At 36.8% G+C, this 21,241-nt stretch overlaps 1 long non-coding RNA gene across 1 annotated transcript; it reads left to right on the top strand.

The window, feature by feature from the left end:
- Nucleotides 1–12,424: 12,424 nt before the first annotated feature.
- On the top strand, nt 12,425–18,225 carry LOC116422365. Its single transcript, XR_004232972.1, has 3 exons — nt 12,425–13,847; nt 16,607–16,892; nt 17,680–18,225. It is a non-coding gene; the product is annotated as an uncharacterized LOC116422365 (long non-coding RNA).
- Nucleotides 18,226–21,241: the final 3,016 nt, after the last annotated feature.

Raw genomic sequence — 21,241 nt, 5'->3', positions numbered from 1 at the left:
TGATTGTGTACCTTTGAAACAAGTCTGATTTTGTGTCTTATATTTATGTAGTTAAACAAGGAGATACTTGAGTCTTTCTGTTCATGACACAGTTCAGCAGAAGCCTCTTCCTAAACATGGAGGAAGAGACACCTTTTTCTCTTCCCTTTTCTACTGTATTTTAGCCTCCAGTCAGACAGATTACACTCAGATTGAAGGGAGCTCAAAGGACAGAATAATCATGTTCTGTCTTCCCTTCCTTCCCCAGCAAAAAAAAAAAAAAAAAAAAAGGCTCAGTAAAAGGAAAATATCCATTCAACTTTTTATTTTGAATCCCTTTCTTCCCCCAGATCCCTTCATAAAACTTATCATTCCCTATTTTTGTATTTCAAAGGTAAAATCCATGACCTCATTAGTATCAGCATTTCTTCAAACAAGACATTACAAATTTGATAAACTTTTATGGTCGGTATATCTTCTACTTAGGTAAAAAAATCCAAAACTGTCTTCTGGCTTAAACTTTTTGATGATGAAGCTAGGTTCCTGGCAAACCCCACATTACTGGGTGAATACTTATATTTCCAGCTTTCTATAGGTCCTGCCAACTAAGACAGTCTCTGAGAACCCCATGCTTATCTCTACCATAGAATGAGATGAGAGTAGGACTTTATGGAAGCATTTTTCAAAGAAAAATAGAAAATAGAGAGGAATCTTGATTGTTATATGGATCTTTTTTTTTTGTTGAGCCATATTTCTTACTGGTCTTTTCAGACTTAGAGACACAATTCTTGCTATATGCTGAAAACTCATCTGCTTCATGGAGTGTTCCTTCCTGTCTGTCAGAAAAAAAAGTTTGTATTCACAACTTCCTTATGATATTCTGAAGCTGGCAGAAATGAATGAGCTAAAATTAATCCTTCCTTTTACTGAAAAACCTGAAAAACATTTTAGTTGCAATTCTTATATATTTATATGTGATTTTTAACCTAATGACATCAGTGACTAGGTGACTTTAGGCAATAGGCTAAAGACCTTTCTTTCACAGGTTCCTAGTTCAATTCGAAAGCATTCCTTAAATGCAGGCAGAAGGGCAGCAAACTCAAGGATGGCAAAAACTATTTCATCATCTGATCTTGTCTCACCAAAGCTGGTGAAATAGATGGCATGGACTTGCCCACTTTAGAGTGGGGAAAGGCAGGGATATATCAAAGCCCAAAGTCAACTCTTGAAAATGAAATATGTGCCAGGTACTGCATCAGGCACTGAGAATAGAAATACAATGAAAGAAACACTCCCTACAAGGCAACAAATATATACATATGTAAGTATAGATATAATTATATTCAGAATAAGTGTAAAGTGAAAAAATACAAATTCAGATCTGTAAAGTGTTTTCCAGGCATGGGAGACAATCATTGCAAAAGCAAGGAAATTAGAAATGGAATTCTGTACATAAGAAGCATAGAAATTAGCCATGAAGCCCTCTTTGGAAAGACAGCCAGCCAGAGAGATAAGAGATGCACTAGCGGTCTCCCGGTAAAAGGAAATAGCTCCTACCTAGAAGCAACCTGGGAAAACTTAATCAATCTCTCAACAAATATGTGCTGGGAATCCAATGACAAGCTTAAAATAGTTCCCACCCTTAAGGAGCTCACATTCTACTGAAGGCAAAAAACTATACACAAGAGTATATTAAAGTACATACAAATTAAATGTGAAGTCATTTCAGAAGCAACCAAGAGCAGCTGGAGGTGGATATGGGCAGAAATCAGGAAAAAGCCTTAGTAAAAATTGGTGCTTGATTCAAACTTACAAGGAAACAAAGAATTCTAAGAGGCAGTGGTTAAAAAAAAAAGTACATACTAGATATGGGATATGAAGGCATATGAAAATAGAACCTAAAATGTAAATGACAGCAAAAATGGCCAGTTGGTTGGGATGGAGAGTGGAGGAAATATTTATAAATAAGGCTGGATCCATGTTGTAATAACACATTAAATAATAGAAGAGTTTGGGTCAGATCCTAGAAAAGGGTTTCTGGATCCCTAGAGGTATCTAGACAACATTTTGGGAAAGGCTGACTTAAAGGAATGTTATATTACTCAGAATTATTTTTTTAAAATAGGAATGAGACTACCCACTCCTAGATCACTCTTGGAATATTTCCTCTGCCAGAAACATTTTTTTCCTAATTAAGACAACTCAGAGGTACCACTTCACACTCTCAGATTGGCTAAGATGATAGGAAAAGATAAATGCTGGAGGGGATGTGAGAAAACTGGGGCATTAATACATTACTGATAGAGTTGTATTGATCCAACCATTCTGGAGAGCAATTTGGAACTATGCCCAAAAGGCTATCAAACTGTGCATATCCTTTGATTCAGCAGTGTCTTTACTGGGTCTGTATTTCAAAGAGATCCTTAAAAAAAAGGGGGAAAGGACCTTTGCACATGTGCAAAAATGAATGTAACAGCCCTTTTTGTAGAGGCAAGGAACTGAAAACTGAGTGGATGCTCATCAGTTGGAGAATGGCTGAATAAGTTATGGTATATGAATGTTATGGAATATTGTTCTATAAGGAACAATCATTAGGATGATTTCAGAGAGTCCTGGAGAGATTTACATAAACTTATGCTGAGTGAAGTGTGTAGAACCAAGAGAACATACAACAAGAAGATTATGTGATGGATATGGCTGTTTTCAACAGTGAGGTGATTCAGACCAGTTCCAATGGTCTTGTGATGGAAAGAGCCATCTGCATTCAGGGAGAGGACTATGGAGACTGATCACAACATAGTGGATCACACATAGCGGATCACAACATAGTATTTTCATCTTTTTTGTTGTTGTTTGCTTGCCTTTTTTTTCTCTTTTTTTTTCCCGTCTTGGTTTTATTTTTCTTCTACATCTTGATAAATGTGGAAATATGTACAGAAGAATCATACATGCTTAACCTGTATTTGATTCCTTGCTATATATTGGATCACCCCTAGGGGAGGGAGTGAGGGGAAGGAAGGGAGAAAAATTTGGAACAAAAGGTTTTGCAAGGTTGAATTTTGAAAACTATCTTTGCATATATATTTTCCCCCTGAGGTAATTGGGATTAAGTGACTTGCCCACGGTCACATAACTAGGAAGTGTTAAGTGTCTGAGACAAGATTTGAACTCAGGGTCTCCTGACTTCAGGGCTGGTGCTCTATCTACTGCACCACTTAGCTGCCCCCTTTTTGCGTATATTTTGAAAAATAAAAAAACTATCATAAAAAAGAAATATTTTTAAAAGAATTGCTAGCTACACACACTTGCTCAATGATAGCTTTCCCCTCACCCCAAATTAGTTTCCATTGACAATTTGTTAAATAAACTTTGTTGTTTGTTGTCATTTTAGTCCTGTCCAATTCTCCATGGCCCCATTTGGGGTTTTCTTGGCAGAGATACGAGAGTAGTTTGCCAATTCCTTTTTCAGTTGATTTTACAGATGAGAAATCTGAGGCAAACAGGGTTAAGTGGCTTTCCCAGGGTCATTCAGTTAGGGAGTATCTGAACTCAGTATTTGAACCCAGGAAGATGAGTCTTTTGACTCCAGACCCAACACTCTATTCTGTGTGCCACTTAACTAACCCAGAGAAAGACAATTTCTAAATCAAATTTACTTCTAAGTCATTGCACTTTTTTCCAGCCCATTTACATGTGCCATAATATGACACACATAGACACAACCAGATACAAATTGATTTTTCATGGAAATATAAAAAGTTTTTCCTTGGTAAACAATTTCTCCTCACCATTGAGCTTTTACATATAGTCTTAATGCAACTGTCCAAATCAATGCACAAGAAGCACCAATACTTTTTACTCATTAAGTACCTATAGTGAATATCATGGTGAGGGAGCAGTTACCAGTTTCCAGACCCAATGAGGCTAAACACCCCTACAATTATCAGGGTATTATAGTTTCATCATTCTCCTTTCCTTCTCCAGATATTTTTGTTTGATTCTAGGGTTTCTGTGACTAGGCTCCTTGAATATCCTCATGAGAATCATTACTATTTGTCCTGACATCTTTTATTTCCCTGATTGTCATGTGGCTATTCCACTAGTTAACAGTTCCCAGCTTAAACAGTATTATCTTACTTCCCTTTTCCCAATTACTTGCAGCTAATAGTTCAGGTCACCAGTACACAAATCCATTTCTCGATAGAATTTGTTTTTAAGTAATGAACATGGTTCATAACACCTGAGTGAAGTGCCAGATTTTGTCTAGCTCTAAGTAAGCAGGGTGATCAATGCTTCCCATTCATGAGATCTGTTAAGTAGCAAAACACTATTTGCTTAGCTTGAAAACAATACTACACATCCGTACACATAGACATACACATGCATACATGCACACATACATGAACACACACACACACATCCTCGATTTCACTTTTATTCAGCAATTCTGCAAGAGTAGAAGTTTTACTACTAGCCAATCCTAGCAAGAGTGAAGGATGATTGCTTTTAACCCCACAATATATGTCAGTTTCTCTAGAAGTCATATCACTTGGGCCTGATGATATATGGTACTGCATTCTTGACCAGAGGCAGAAGAAAATGTTTAACTTGTCCATCACTATTATTTTTTTTATTATATCTTTTTATTTGCAAGATATATGCATGGGTAATTTTTCAGTATTGACAATTGCAAAATCCTTTCTTCCAACTTTTCCCCTCCTTCCCCCCACCTCCTCCCCCAGATGGCAGGTAGACGAGCAATACATGTTAAATATGTTGAAATATAATTAAATACAATATATGTATACATGTCCATACAGTTATTTTGTTGCACAAGAAGAATCAGACTTTGAAACAATGTACACTTAACCTGTGAAGGAAATCAAAAATGCAAGCAGACAAAAACAGAGGGATTGGAAATGCTATGTAGTGGTTCACACTCATTTCCCAAAGTTCTTTCGCTGGGTGTAGCTGGTTATATTCATTATTGAACAATTGGAACTGATTTGGTTCATCTCATTGTTGAAGAGGGCCACGTCCATCAGAATTGATCATCATATAGTATTGTTGTTGAAGTATATAATGATGATCTGGTCCTGCTCAATTCACTCAGCATCAGTTCATGTAAGTCTCTCCAGGCCTTTCTGAAATCATCCTGCTGGTCATTTCTTACAGAACAATAATATTCCATAATATTCATATACCACAATTTATTCAGCCATTCTCCAACTGATGGGCATCCAACTCAGTTTCCAGTTTCTAGCCACTACAAACAGGGCTGCCACATACATTCTTGCACATGTGGGTCCCTTTCCCTTCTTTAGTATCTCTTTGGGATATAAGCCCAGTAGTAACACTGCTGGATCAAAGGGTATGTACAGTTTGATAGCTTTTTGAGCATAGTTCCAAATTGCTCTCCAGAATGGCTGGATGTATTCACAGTTCCACCAACAATGTATCAGTGTCCCAGTTCTAGCCAATCTGAGAGGTGTGTAGCATCATTATTTACTTTTTGACTGTCTTTTGTAGTAATATCTCTGATTCTGCTTCTCAACCTCTGCCTTTTCTGATATTTTCAGTGACAAGGAGAAAATAATAATAGCTAATAATATTAGCATAGCCATGCTTCTCTTCAATTTCATTTAGAAAGTATTTTTTGTTTGAAATTATTAGTGTTCATGAGTAATACGTAATTTTAAAATAAATTAATATTTTAACATTTTATAAGCTCTAATTTCTAAAAGAGAAAAATATTGATAATAAGCAACATAAAGAAAAGTTGTTTAGGGTCCTCAATCATTTCTTAAAATGTAAAGGAGTCCTGAAATCTAAGTGATAAAAGCAGTGACTGGTGTAGGGTCAACCTAATTTTGGCCTGATGCCCAAGGGAGGCTAAGGGCAGAAGTACAGTGGGCTAGGCTCCAAATAGAGAAGGAGCTTCCTCCTTCAAAAACTAAATTAAAGTTTTTGGAAATATAGTGTGACTCTGGACTGGAGTAAGATAATGGGTTAAAATAAAGATGAAGAAAAAAGTGGTGTCTGAGTTTATGTTGTTTAATCCAAATTGAAAACCTGAATAAACTGGCCTGATTGATGCTAATCAATTCAGTAAATATGCCATACTTTGAAATCTATAACAGATTGGAGAAGGAAATGGCAAACCACTACAGTATACTTTGCCAAGAAAATCCCAAATGGGATAATGAAGAGTTGGGAACAACTGAAATGACTGAACAACAATAAAGGAACAAGCTTGGGAAGGGGAGACTACTTGGAAGAGGGCAAAGAAGATGGTAACTGACCTAAGTTTTCAAGAAAACCAGGGATTCCAAGAAGTAGATGTTAGGAATAAGAACAATACAACAGTGGTGATAACAGTGGAGGCCACAAAGGCAGGAGGACATAGAATATCTTGAGGGAGGAACAATAAATAAGCTAGTATGACTTTCCCTGTTGCCTACTGCTTATGGGACCTCAGGTAAACTATTTAACATTATTGTGACTCCCATTTCCTCATCTGAACCATAAAATTTATAGAGGAGAATAATGCTAGAAATATAGAAAAAGACCAGGCTGTGAAGAACTTGAAATGTCAGCAATAGGAACTTGAAATGTCAGCAATAGGAATTTATAATTGTTTCAAGGGGTACATGGTTAGGAGTACAAGTTGGGACCTAGAATTTGTCTTTCAAAGAAAGGTTTCTATTTTGTCTTTGGTTGTGAACATATGTAAACAGAGCACATTGCTTAAAACATAAATTATGTTGTGAAAGGAAGATTTGATTTTTGATTTGATTTTTCTTGTGCCCATTTTCTTGTTTCCATCAGTTGTTTCCCTGAACCCGGAACCTGCCACTAACCTCATCATTTAACTCCCTGACCACCAGGAACCCTAACATCATCAGAACTATTGGGTCAAAGGGCATGCACTATTTTATAGCCCTTTGGGAATAGTTCCAGATTAATCTTCAGAATGGTTGGATCATTTCACAACTGCACTAACAATGCATTAGTGTCTGTTTTTCCACAGTCCCTCCAATATTTATCATTATCTTTTCCTATCATTTTAACCAATCTGAGAGGTATGAGGTGGTGCCTCAGAGTTGTTTTAATTTGTATTAATCAAGAGTGATTTAGAGCATTTTTTCATATAACTATAGATGATTTAATTTTGTCATCTGAAAATTGTCTCTTCATATCTGTTGAAGAATTGTACATGTTTAACCTATATTGGATTATTTGCTATCTAGGGGAGGTGGGTGGGAAAAAGGGAGGAAAAAAAATTTAGAACACAAAGTTTTACAAAGGTGAATGTTGAAAACTATCTTTGCATGTATTTTGAAAAATAAAAAACTATTGAAAAAAAATTTCTTTCTTTCTTTTTTAAAAGAGTTCCTAGCTATACATACTTGCTCAGCAATAGCTTTCCAGGTTCTTGCATTTGATTTCTTCCCACTCTGTGATGCTTGCTTTCACTTGTTTCAGATGGGATTTGCAAATGATTGCTTTTTGTATCCTAAATACTTTATCTACATTTAGGATATGCTTATCCAGGATGATTTCAGAGAGGCCTGGAGAGACTTACATGAACTGATGCTAAGTAATGTGAATAGAAACACCAGAAGTAGAGACCACAAGATTATGCAATGATCAATTCTGATGGACTTAGTTCTTTTCAACAGTGAGGTGATTCAGGGCTGTTCCAATGGTCTTGTGACGAAGAGAGTCATCTGTACCCAGAGAGGATTGTGGGGACCGAGTGTGAATCACAACATTGTTTTTTTTTCCTAATCTTTTTTTGTTATCTGCTTGCATTTTGTTTTCTTTCTCATTTTTTCTCTTTTTGATCTTTCTTATGCAGCATGATATTTATGGAAATATGTATAGAAGAATTGCACATGTTTAACATATATTGGATTACTTGCTGTCTAGGGCAGGCGGTGGGGGGAATGGAGGGAAAAAATTGGAACACAAAGTTTTTCAAGGGTTAATGTTGAAAACTAACTGCATATGTTTTGAAAATAAACAAATTTATATAAAAAAATAAAAAATAGTATTTACTTAACAGGCATTTTGAAAGAAGGAAAAAAAAGGATATGCTTATTATCATCAGGTGTCTTAGTTATGGTCTTATGGTCTAAATAGCTAGATTTCTCCTAGGTAGGTTTAATGGAAAGAAAAAAAAAATCAATGAGTTGATAAGCATTTATTAAGCGCTAGAAAAGCAAAAAACAATCCTTGCTCTCTAGAAGCTTACAATTTAATGGGGAAGAAAGACAACATGCAAACAGCTAAGTACAAGGAAGCATTATATAGGATAAATCAGGAAAAATCAAGAAGGAAGGGTCATCAAAAAAGACTTCCTGTAGAAATCTACAGTGTAGATGATAAGATTTTACCTAGTACTTGAAGGAAACAAGGAAAGACAAGAAGTTAAAATGATATGGGAGCATTCCAGGTGTGGGAGACAACCAGAGAAAATGCTCAGAACTAGGAGATGGAATGTCTTGTTCATGAAATAGTCAAAAGACCAGTGTTTACTTGCATTGAAAATTACATGGAATATGTGGAGAGGTGGTGGGGGTGAAGGTGGAGGGGGTAAGAAGATTGGAAAGGTGGAGAGAGGGGTGGTGTGACCACATTATTAAGGACTTTGAATACCAGGTGGGATTTTGTATTTGATTTTAGAGTGATAGAAAGCTACTAGATTTTACTGAGTTGGGGGAGGGGGGTGACATGGTCAGAATCTGCTTTTGGAAAATTACTTTAGTGGCTGAATGGAGGATGGACTGGAGTGGGGAAAGACTTGTGGCAGGTAGACCCACAAGTAAGCTACTGGAGTAGTCTAGGCATGAAGTAAGACCAGATCCAGGGAGGTAGCAGTTTCAAAGAAAAGGAGTGGTTATTCAATGTTGCAAAGATGAAATCAATAGACCTTGGCAATATCTAGGATATGAGAGGTCAAAAATTGTGAGCTTGGGAGAGAATGGGAGAATGAGAGTAATACCATCCACATTAAGAGGGAAATTTGGAAGGGGGAAGGAATTGAGAGGAGAAGATGAGTTCAATTGTGTACTTGTTGAGTTTATGATGTTTGGGGGATATCCAATTCAAGATATCTAATAGGCAGTTAAATATATATGAGTGAAATTTAGGAGAAAGATTAAGGAATGGACACTAGATTTAAGAAGTATCAATATAGAGAGAATAATTGAATCTATAGGAGGTGATGAGATTTCCAAGTGAAATAATATAGAGAAGAAGAGAAGAAGGTATACGACAAAGCTTTGTGGGTTACTGTGACAAGCATGACCAGCATGAAGATCCAGCAATGGAGATTAAGGAGGAAAAGGTAGGTAGGAGAAAAACCAGGACTGTTGTTTCAAAAACCTATAGAGAAGAAAGTATTAAGAAAAAGAAGATGAGCTATAGTGTCAGAAACAAATTAAGAGATCATTAGTAATTTTGAAAGAATATATCTGCTTGATGCAGTCTAAAGTTGGATTGTACAAATTTAAGAAGAAAATGACAGATGAGGAAGTGGAGGTACTTATTTTAGAAGACTTTCCAAGGAGTTTAGACAAAAAAGGTAGAAGAGATGGGGAATAGTAGATGGTGAAGATGGAAGGATCAAGTGAGTTTTTTGTTTTTAAGGAGAGCGATGTGCATATTTGTTTGCAGTAGGGAAGCACCAATAGGAAAAGATTGAAGAATATTGAGAGAGTGGAGATGATAAGAGGGAGCAAAATAGACTGAAGGAGTTGGAATCACGGAAGCATGTAGAACTATTTGCTTCAGCAAGAAAAGGACCATGTCTCCTCAGGTGAGACAGAGGTGAAGGAGAAGTCAATGGCAGAAAATATCAGTAATATGAGATGTGAAGGAGGAATTCTCGACAAAAGTTTTCAATTTTTTTCAGTAAAATATGAGACTAGGTTCTTGGCTAAGAGGGTATGAGAAGGTTTGGCCATGACTAAAAGAAATCATCATTTATATGTATAAGGCAGGTTTATCCCAGGAATAAAGGTGAAATTATATAATAACAATATTCAACACCCCTTGAACCTGATTATGTATTTGCTAAAGTTCTTTTTGTATCTTTTGGCTTTGGGAATTTTTTAATTTTAAATTATATCTTCCCCACCCATTGAAAATATATAATACCCATTTTATGAATGAAGTCACACAAAATATTTCCAAATTATATTTGTTAATAATCAAATCATTATTCACATTCCCAGGGTACTTCAAAAGTAGGAAAGAATTTCCATATTCATGTATATGACTATTGAAAAATTCATGTCATAGAGATTCCCAGTTTAAATTAATAAATGTACATTTTTATTTTTAAATAATTCTTTTTATATCCATTAATATAAAAGTAACACGATATCCTCTTTAATGGCCAAATTTTCTTATCTTTTTTAAAAGTGCATTCTGTTGGGGCAGCTAGGTGGCACAGTGGATAGAGTAGTAGCCCTGAAGTCAGGAGGACTTGAGGTCAATTCTGCTCTCAAATACTTAACACTTCCTAGCTGTATGACCCTGGGCAAGTCACTTAACCCCAACTGCCTCAGCCAAAAAAAAAGTGCATCCTGTCTTTAATTGTATGTTACTGATAAAGTGATCACATTTGAAGTTGAGACACTTGTGCAGTAGTATGCTGGTATTTGACAACCAGTTCTGGGGGGGAGGGGGAAGGGATATATTTATATATATATATATATATATATATATATATATATATATATATATGACTTTTTGAACTTTCTTAGTTTAATTTTCATTATTAACATTTTCTTTATTATTGAAATCTAGAAAATCAACAAAACCTCATTCAAGCTCTAATTTGTAGTATTTGCTCATTTCTGATGTGTAAACTTTCACAATGAAAATTTAATAATATGCTTCCCTTAGCAGGCTCAAATTGACACTAGTTGATGCTCCTAACACTCATGACTATAGTCTAATGACTTGGATCCCTGGGTCCAGAAACTTGATATTAACCTCTCACAAGAGTACACAATTGGCATATAAAGATCTCATAAACCCATGTTCATCTCTCATGGACCTTTGTATAAACTTATTATCTCTCCTATACTCAGAAGATTTAGAGATGAGAAGGATCTTAGAGGTATTCTAATATAACCATTCATTTATAGAGAAGAAAACTAAGGTTGAACGAGTTTAAATTAATTGCCAGTGGATATATGGATTAAATGCAGCAGAGATAGGATTTAAATCAAGATTCTCTGACCAAAAATCTAATATTCGTCTATACAATGCCACCCAGAAAAATATTTTATTCCTGTATGGATTTTCCACAGAAAAGGCCTGCTATCAATATTTGTCAGAAGGATGAACACTGGATGCAAATCAGAAAGGCCAGTAATACCAAGGATTCAATATTAGAGATCAGGGACTTATAACAATGTCAGGTTGTTCATTTCAGAGAATAAAGTAATTATATAAGTGCCTCACATCATGGACCATGAATAGCCATATATATTTCAATGGCTAACTAGAGGCAGCATATATGATAGATAAGGCATTGGATTTAGGGTTAGAAAGGACCTGGGTTCAAATACCAACTCAAGACACTTTGCTAAATATTAATCTAGGGCAAATTAATCTTTGTGTTACTCAGTTTCTCCATTTACAAAAAAAGGGGGGAGGGAGAGTTTTGGATTCTATAGGTTTTTGGATTCTGATAAACTCTAAATCAATTGTCTAAATCTCTGGTTTGAGATCTAAATCTGTGAATTTATAGTGTATAAACTGGGCTCTTATCTTACATTGTGATCCAGAAAATACCATAGGCACAAACAGTTGCTCAGGAAGTGCTCAAATTAACTTAGTTAAAAGGGACTGGGTTAAGGAACGAGTATTAAAAAAAAAAAAAAAAAAAAAAAGTCTGCAAAGTGGGACTCAACTTCCCCTTGTCCACTGCGGTTCAGACAGTATGACATCTTGGTGCAAAGGAACTATCACCTTCTTAACTTTGAAGAAAGCTTGGGAAGAAAAACACAATTTGGGGAGTAAATTAGAGAGAGGAGTAAACTCAGGTTCAGAGATAATAGGGTATCAAGGGGTGGGGGTGAGGAGACTTATACCTGCTCTTGGTTTATAATGTGTACCACAAGGGACAAAAGCTTATAAACCTTACATCCCAAAATTTTCTGTTTCTATAAAGGGAGAAAGGCAGAAAGCAGAAATCTGAGGCCAGAACAAAAGCAAAATACCATCCAAATGTCTAAAATGCTTTGCTTCATATCCCTTTCATATTCGTTTCTGTATCATTTTCACATTTGGGTGTTGATCAGTCTTTCTTTTCTCTGCATTCTCGCTGATTTCTTACACATAAAAATGAGAATTAACAATCATTCCTTAAAGAAAGTCTTTAAATTGAGGGTGAAATTCTTAGAAGGCTGGAATCTGATCCTTTCTCTTTATCTGAAAAAGACAAAATCATGAATAATGAGAACTAAAATTTCTTTTAGCATGCTTGTGCTCCTAAAGGAACCCGCAATAATCTCCTAGCTTCAACAGTCATAGAACCTGGCTACCAACTGTCATTCCTATTCTCCAGTTGTTTTAATGTTTGTCTGCATACCAAGTAGTAGAACTACTACAGCTTCTCTAGAGATATAGATATCAAGTCTATCCTGGAAATACAGATTTCAGTACTGCCCCTTAGATAGTGGGAAGATTTAAGATTTAAAGGAAGGACTGGGGTCTTCAAATACCAGATGTCCAAGGCCCTTGCAGGATCATTAACCCATCCTTGTCACCAGATCACTTCACCAAAGCCAGCACTAGGACAGGACTAGCATGACTATTTTCCTGTTACAAGGCTTTGTTGAAAGAGGGCCATATTTGCCCTCTTATTTTGTTCAAATCACTGTTCCAGGACAACAGCTTCACTGTTACAATGCCCTGACCACTGATGACTACTTGGATTGCCTTTTCATGACATCCCAATTTGGGAGCCAGGGCTTTCATCTTCAAGATCCCTATGCCCTAACATCTGGATTGGATGCTCCAAATGTGCTCTCGTTGGCCCCAACTATGAGGCCTGAATAACTATTCCTGTGATGTAAGAACCAGAGCCACAGCTAATCCTTCACCATGTCTGGACCACTGGGCCAAGGGAATAATTGCCTATTTTCTATGCCTTGGCTATCCAACTGAAAGTCCAATGGGCTCTGATTACAAAGCTAGGAATATATCTAGTTCATCACAACATCCAGATCAGCCACCTTGAAGTTCTACTGGCCTAAATCAGTGAGCAACAATTTTATTAGACATCAACAACATGACAAACTTTACCTTAACTGATGGCTCATACCTCAGTCACATCCCAACCATCAGGCCAACAATCTGTCTGGACTAATGCGCCATATTGAGGCTGTCCATTGCTCCTACCAGGACAAATTCTCATTAGACATTGACCAGGATGCCAGTTTACCAGGGCCCCATGCCTTGGGCTGAGGCTCCCATTTTTCCCACATATGGATCACTGAGTGATTATTCCATGGGATTTGAACTTCTGATCTGAGGTTTACCTGAGCTTAAAGTGAAGACCATGACAACCTTAAGGTTTCATTGAGCATAGCTTATTGAACCACACCCCAAATGGCAACTTCAATAGATCCTGGGAACAAGACTTCAGCATTATAACCCAAACTTCAGGTCAAGAATTTCCTGAACCCCAAATGTCAAACTTCAATGACATTAAGACTTGAAGAATAAACCAAGATTGCACCAAACCTACCATCCATTATCTACTGGAATTATCTAGATCTAACCTACATTAGGTCTGAAATATCAGTCTGGGATTATATTGGACCAGGACCAAAAGATGAGAGGTACCATGGGCCCCTCAATGCATGCGAGATTACATGTTTATAGATTTAGAGCTGAAAGGAACCCTAGAGGTCATCTTATCTAACCCCCTTCTTTTACAGAGAAGGAAACATAGGTGCAGACAGATTCACTAGGTTTAAGCAATGGGGCAAAGACTCCCTTGGCCTCCATTGGCTGCACTTAGGCTGTGTGCCATCTGGCTGAGGCTGCCCTGGACTAGGACTGAGGGACTAGGACCAAGTTGGCCACTGGGTCATTTGCTAGCCTCCTAAACATTCAATTAGAGTCCTTAAAGCTTTTCTGCAGGGATATAAGGCATGACAAACAGGCCACATCACTATGAGGTCTTGAATATCTGAATATGCATTTTAACAGACCTAGACCAGTAGGGTAAAGATACACTGGGCCCTGAATCATCACTCCATTGGGTGTCAATTGCCTGGCCAAAATGATAGTGAATCACAATACCTTAGCCATTCTTCCAAGTAGCATGAACTACTGGGTCAAGAATCCCTTGAGTCTCAATCTCTAAGCCACAGATCCACTGGTCCTGGACCACTGGAACATGGGTATATGAGATTCTGAATTTCAAACCCCATCTCTGCCCTTCCTCATTCACTTGACCTAAGGTCCATCCAACCCTCTGGGCCAAGTTTCTACAAGCAGTAGAAAGATGCTGTACCAAGCCAGACTCTCCAGACCATACTTGACAAAAAAATGCCAGGTTATACCTCCACACATCCTGACCACCAGGTTGATGTTTCAAAGGACACCATTTCAATATTTTAATGGTGCTTTACTTTAAATACTTTAAAAATACTTTAGTGTCTCCAAAATTGCCCCACCACATATGTCTTAAAACACTCTTATCCCTCAGATGCTACTTCATAAGTCTTGATCATCAAGTGAAATTATATAAAACCTATCTGAATTTGCAGAATTTAATTCATCCACCAAGACATGTTATCAGTGGCGACAGACCATCATATTTCCATCCACCCTAAAATCCCATGACAAATCTCCCCCTAGCCAATACCTCCTAACAGTGCTAGACTCCAATGTGATCTTGTTATTAATAAGCTTCACTCATCCTCTGGATAATTGGCTATCAAATGATTAAGCTGAGAATACTAAGCTCTCCACAGCCTTCATTCTCAGGTAGCATATACAGCTAATGCTGGCCATGAGGCTGAACATAATTCAGACCCCAATTGGTCCTAGGAAAAAGGGATTTTTCAAAAGATTTAGATGTGTAAGAAGTAGTTCCTCTCACCAGGATGAGACCCCAAATAGCTTAGAACATAAGGCTGAGGCTACACTTGGTTCTGACTATTTGGATAAGGGTCAATCTGCACTCAACACCAGACTAGACACTATAAAAAAAGGAATCTCCATAGAATTTGAATAGCATTAATCCATTCAGTGGGGACATGAAGATTTTTCTCCCCTGGAATTGTTCATGAAACAATCAGTTGCTTCACCAGGAAAAAATATAAAATAATGTAGAACTTATTTTCATGTGACAGATGAAAAATCATACACTTAATCCTGGGAGATGTACAGATTAAAGCATCTACAGGTCAATTGTCATTCACAGGAGGGAAAACAGTTCTCCTTTGATTCAATACAAATAAATGGCATTTGTAAAGGATCTACTATGTGTCAGGAACTGTCCTGACTACAAAACAAAACCATAGTGCTTGCCCTCAAGGAGCTTACATTCTACTAAGGGAAAAAGGACTACACATTTATGTAGCAAGACCTTAAAGACCAAGGTCTACTGACAGAAGAAAAATCCCCTTCAGGAGCCTCTGGAAAAGCAAAATTGAAAAGAGAGTTTGTTTCTTCTCCCAAAGGGAAGGGAGATCTCTGAAAATCCCAATGTGAAGAAGAGCAGGGTAGTGAGCAAAATTCCCGAGCACACTTTTGAAGAAATTCCATAGTCAGTCAGACAGACAGACAGACAAATGAAAGGATGTTAAGTGGAAGTGGGAATGGAGAGGGGGTAGTGCAATAGTTTGCTTTGAGCATCTGCCCTTTCTTGGCAACACCTCAACCTAGAGGGCTGACATATCTGGGGCTGACTGATGTTGGTTGAACTATCCATAGAGAGTTAATAAGGGTGGTTTTTTCCTGTTTTTTGCCTCTAATGTTATTCCCCTCTCTCTAACCTTCATCTGTCCTAGAGGGGTTATATTATGTCTCCAACATCTCTTTTAATGCTTGCCTACATTTCTTTTTAATTAGAATGAAAAGCAAGCTAAAATAAAATTTTGACTGCTTATAGCATCTTCAGTAAGATTTGTGGGTTTCATAAATAGGAATGGGAAGAGAAGAATAGTAACTAGAAAAGTATGTAGATAGGAAAGACATGGGACAGATGACAGAGATTCCCTCTGTCAGAACTTTCAGTGTTGGAGGATCATAAATTTGAAGCTGGAAGGGATTATATATGCCCTCAAATCCAATCCCTCATTTTATAAGATGAGGAACTAAGACACAGACAGGTTAAGTGCATTGCCCAAAGTCACACAGCTAGACCCAACAAAAGTGAGATTTGAACCCAAGGTCACTTCAAATCCTGCTGACTCTCTCTATTATGCAACAAATGAAAGAATATTATTGATTTTTATATTTTATAAATTTTTCAAATGAGATAATATTTAAATAAAGAAGCAAAGTGTAAGCCTAAAACGACTTACTCTCCATTGGGGATATTGGACTATTGTTTTGTATCACATTGTTTTCCACATTCTTCCAGTCCACATGCCTTCACAGTTCCTACCCCAACCCTCCCATCCACCCATATGGGGGAGGAGAAAGTACCTTAAGAAGCAATCTAGTTTAACTCCTTTATTGTACAAGTGAAGAAACTGAGCCTGAGACAACTTAAATGACTGGGTTAAGGCCATACTTTTAACGCAATATTTGAATACAATGACTGGAGAGTAAATCCTGCTTCCTGGGGACAGGAAAAGAGTCTGGAAAGAAGAGAATTCCATAAGACAAGACTTAAAGAAGGAATAAGAATCTTCTTCAATCAACTGGTAAGTGTTGCTACCTTATACAAACCACTTGCCTCAGAGGCATATTGTTACATATAGGGAGCTTGTCTTCGATATTTATTTTTAACTTTAGTGGGGTTTTTTCTGCTTTGAGAGTTTGCATACTCAGCTAAATAGTTTTTCCTGTTTTCTTTTAAGTAAAATTTGCCATATTGTTGATGCAAGTATGAAAGATAATATGTATGTGATTTTTTTAATTTAAATTTTACATTATATGATTTTCCCCCTTTATTGTTTTGTGTTGAACTGAATTTTATTCAATATTTTATTGCTTTGGGGAAAGCTTCTTTATGGAATTTCATAGTTTTAATATGCTGCTTATTGGATTTATAATTTTGATATGCAATTTTCTTTTCCTTTTGAAATATACTTTTGTTTCTGTTTATGTTGTTTTATTGTTCTTTCTCCTATTTTCAGAATGATTTTTGTTATTAGTATTGGTTCTATCTGGTATTTTTATTTAGCTGTTGTCTTATAGTTGTGTTTTCAGGTTCTCAAAATGTTGCCTTCACTATGCCCAATATATTGCCTTTCCATAAAATTCTTCTTATTAAATCATTATTACTGTGATACTGTTTATACATTACCTGTTTGTATGCAAGTGGATGCAATTGCTATTGTTTCTATATTTGTTCTAATGTTTATTATAACCATGGGCTAATTATCCTTAATAAATCTAATTTATTTGTTTTATTATTAAGTTAATATTTAAGTATTAAATAATTTAAAATTACTGGAATAATTTTGATCCTGTGATGTACTATTTCAGATATCAAGTATACTACAGCTATCTTTGCAAGGGATTGCAAGATTCCTTACCCGGGAGAAAAACATAGGAAACCCTCTGAAAATGAAGTTTTTTCTGACACAAGAAATATCTCCAAATGTATGTGAGCTTCTAGCAAACTCAAATTGGGCAGTTTTGGAGAGAGTTTGTTTCTTCTTTCTTCCAGAAAGGACAATGGGGGGAGAGATTTCATAAGAGGTTGACACAGGAGCACAGAGGCTAACAGAGACAATGATTCACAATTCCAGATAATCAAGAAAGGGAGATAAAGATTGGAACAGGAGGACTGAATTGGGAAGAGGTCAGGATACATCTTGTTTTGAGTAACCACAACAGTGCTCCATTGCTGCTATCTCTGCCACCATGAGAAACATTTTTGGAATATAATTATCATCACTAGGAACTGTTCATTTGAAAAAAAAATTATACAAATAGTGACATACAAATAGTTTCCTGTTTCCCCATGTCCTGTCCTAGAAGGCTTCTATTAAATTCCAAATCTCTTTAAAATTTGTTTATATTTGTTTAATTAATATGGAATGCCAACTTAAGATAGTTTTGTTCAGTCATAGCAGCTAATTTGTAAGCTACTTTATCATAAGTAAGAAACCGAAGGAAGATCAGAGACAGGCAAAGAGAAAATGGCCCCACCTCTATTGGGATTTTTTTTGGGGGGGAGGGCAGGCTCCTCGTGGGGCCCTTGAAAACTCACAATGAGAGAGAATTTTAGTAATTTCTATTTTATACATTTTCAAAAACAGGGCTAAAAACAACAAGAATGAATCTGGCTCCTCTTTTTCCCTAAGCAAAATTCCAAATTAATAAGATAGCTGCTCTCTGGTGGGGAGGCTGGGCTGCCCTCTGTGGTCATGTTATTTTCTCTATCATTCTACTCCATGAATGTTCACCAGTTTCATCCCTGCCCTACCCTGGGTAGAGCTGAGGCCATCGACTAAAGAGTTAGTCATGCCTGTTGGGAGAAGAGGGAAAGCGTCTGGAAGTGACTGCCATCTCCCAACATTCCAAATGTAGAAGTTATAGGAAGAATGAGAAACCTATCTTTCCTGCAGCAGCTCAAGCAAACTTTTCTACTTTATCTCACAGGGACATGGTTATATACAGAAGAGTAAAAATAATGTAATTTGAGGAAAAGAAAAAATCGTTAACAGTGAGTCAGTGTCAGAGAGGAGATAAGAAAAGGAGGTAGCACATCAGCTGATACTTTAAGCTAAGGATTCTAAAAGGCAGACAAGGAAAGAGTACATTTGGGGCTTCAAGGACAACCTGAAATGGCATCCATTGTCTAGTTCAAGCAATAGCAAGTAGTCCAGTTTGGCCAAAACCTAGATGGATTAAATAAGTCTGGAATGTTGAATTGGAGTCAGACTATGAAGGGCTTTAAAATACCAAACAGGAAAGTTATTTTGAGTTAGGGGCCAAAGGGATTCATTGAGAGTTCTTGAGCAGATGAGTAATATAATTGGACATTTAATGATTTTTAGTAACTTTTTGTTACTAAACAAGATGTATTCAAAACAGGACAGACTGAGAGCAGGGGGACCAATTAGGCCATGTAAGTAAAGAGAAGAGGATGCACGCAAGAGATGCCACAGAAGAGGAATTGATAAGACTTGGCAGTTGATTAGTTCTATAATTATAAGGTGGGAATATAAAATAGAGAATGATAACTGGAGTAGAAATTAGATAAAATAAGCCATTTCTCATAAAAATAGAATCTAAGGACACCGGTGGCTTAATGAATGAAGATTCTTCAATAAAATAAAATTTAGAGTTGTAAAAAACCTTAAAATTAAATATATTTCCTTACATGGGCTGGGGGGAAATGAAATCCTGATTACCCTTTCAGAACACAAATTGCTCAAAAGCAGGCACTATCTTGCTTATGTCAGTATCCCCAGTGCTCAACACAGGCACATAAGGTCTAAGTAAATACTATTCTTTTTTCCCACCCTGGTATGAATATTGATTTACTGTATAATCTGTCATTTGGAGGACCCTTTGCTGCCCAAAAAGAAATTGCAATGGATAGGAGAAAGTGGTCATCTCATTATAAAACTCCTAGAGTTTATTGAAAGAGATCTCTTTCAAACTGCTACAATGCTGTGGCCCCAGCTACCATTATGGCTTCAGAAGATATGTCACCAACCTGAAAAAAAAACATTCAAGATTTTCACAGGGTCCCAAGCACCAGACCATACCTTTGCCAGTATGCAATCTCAGGATTAGAACTTTCAACCATTTGAGGTCTCTTGACTGAGAGTGACTAAAGTTAGGGTACCAGACTAGGTTCTGATATCAGACTCAGTCTATGCAGCTTTAAGTTCCATACATCACTATAGGAAGAATTTTCTCCACTAAAATTATTAATGACAGACTTAGGTTCACAAGATTATTCATTTATCCCTGGAAGGGACCTCAGAAATCATTTAGTCAAATTCTCTCGTTTTACAGGTAAGGAAACTGAGACCAAGGAGTAGCATTTCTGGAAAAATATTAAACTTGTGTTCAAAATCAAACTCATCATTCTTTCCCCTTAAATCCTCCCCTCTTCCAAACATCCTTATGTATGCCAAAAGCATAATTATTCTTTCAGGTTCTTGGGTTTGTAAGCTTGGCATTATTGTCTACTTCTCCCTCTTCTTCACTTCATATATCCAATTAATTGCCAGTTCTCACCATTTTGACCTTAGTGAACCTCTCTCATCTGAGCCCTTTTTCCACTCATACAACTACCTTGGTAGTCCAGGCCTTCATCACTGTTCACTTAGATTATTCAAGTTTCAACTGACTCAAATTTCTCACCACTTGAATCTATTCTACACATTACTACCTAAATAATTTTCCTTCAGCACATATCTGACTATGGCTTTCCTATTTAACTCCAATGGCTTCCTATTACTTCTGGAAAACTGTTAATGCCTCTGTTTAGCTTTTAAGGTCCTAAACAAAAAAGTCCTGCTTTGTCATTACTTCCTCAAATGTACTCTTCAACTCATCCAACCATCCTCTCTATTACTCACATAAGATGTTCTATCTCCTTTTTCTTTGCCTTGGCAATGACCATCCTCCATGTCTGGAATACAGTCCTCATCATGTCCAATTAATCATGATTCCTAAGAGATTTTTTGAATCAGGATGCTATGAATTTTGGCAAAATCTAGAAAAGAGGAATTCAAGAAAGTAAGAGCAAGAGAAGCAAGCAACAGACTTTTAAATGGCAGACAGGACAGCTCTCTAAATCCTTAGACAAGTAGGGTAGCTGGTCCAACAAAGCCCTTGATTTCTTGTACTTGCAACTTTGGAGAATGCTAAGAGTGTGCTTCCCTGGACTCTACTAGGTCAAGCTGAGATTTTCTTCCCCTCTATTCTAAGTGAAAGAGCTCAATTACTCTGACATACTCGATTAATTAATCTAATATATGTAACCTTCCAGGTTCTGTTTATTGCTTACTTTGATTAAGAGACTTATCCAAAGTTGTTCTTTGTGAATTAAACACTTGAGGAGGCCTAGAAGAGATAAGAT

This window comes from Sarcophilus harrisii, chromosome 3 (assembly GCF_902635505.1).
Source record: "Sarcophilus harrisii chromosome 3, mSarHar1.11, whole genome shotgun sequence".
NCBI classification, from domain to species: domain Eukaryota; kingdom Metazoa; phylum Chordata; class Mammalia; order Dasyuromorphia; family Dasyuridae; genus Sarcophilus; species Sarcophilus harrisii.
This window is presented reverse-complemented; position numbering and strand designations above follow the sequence as displayed.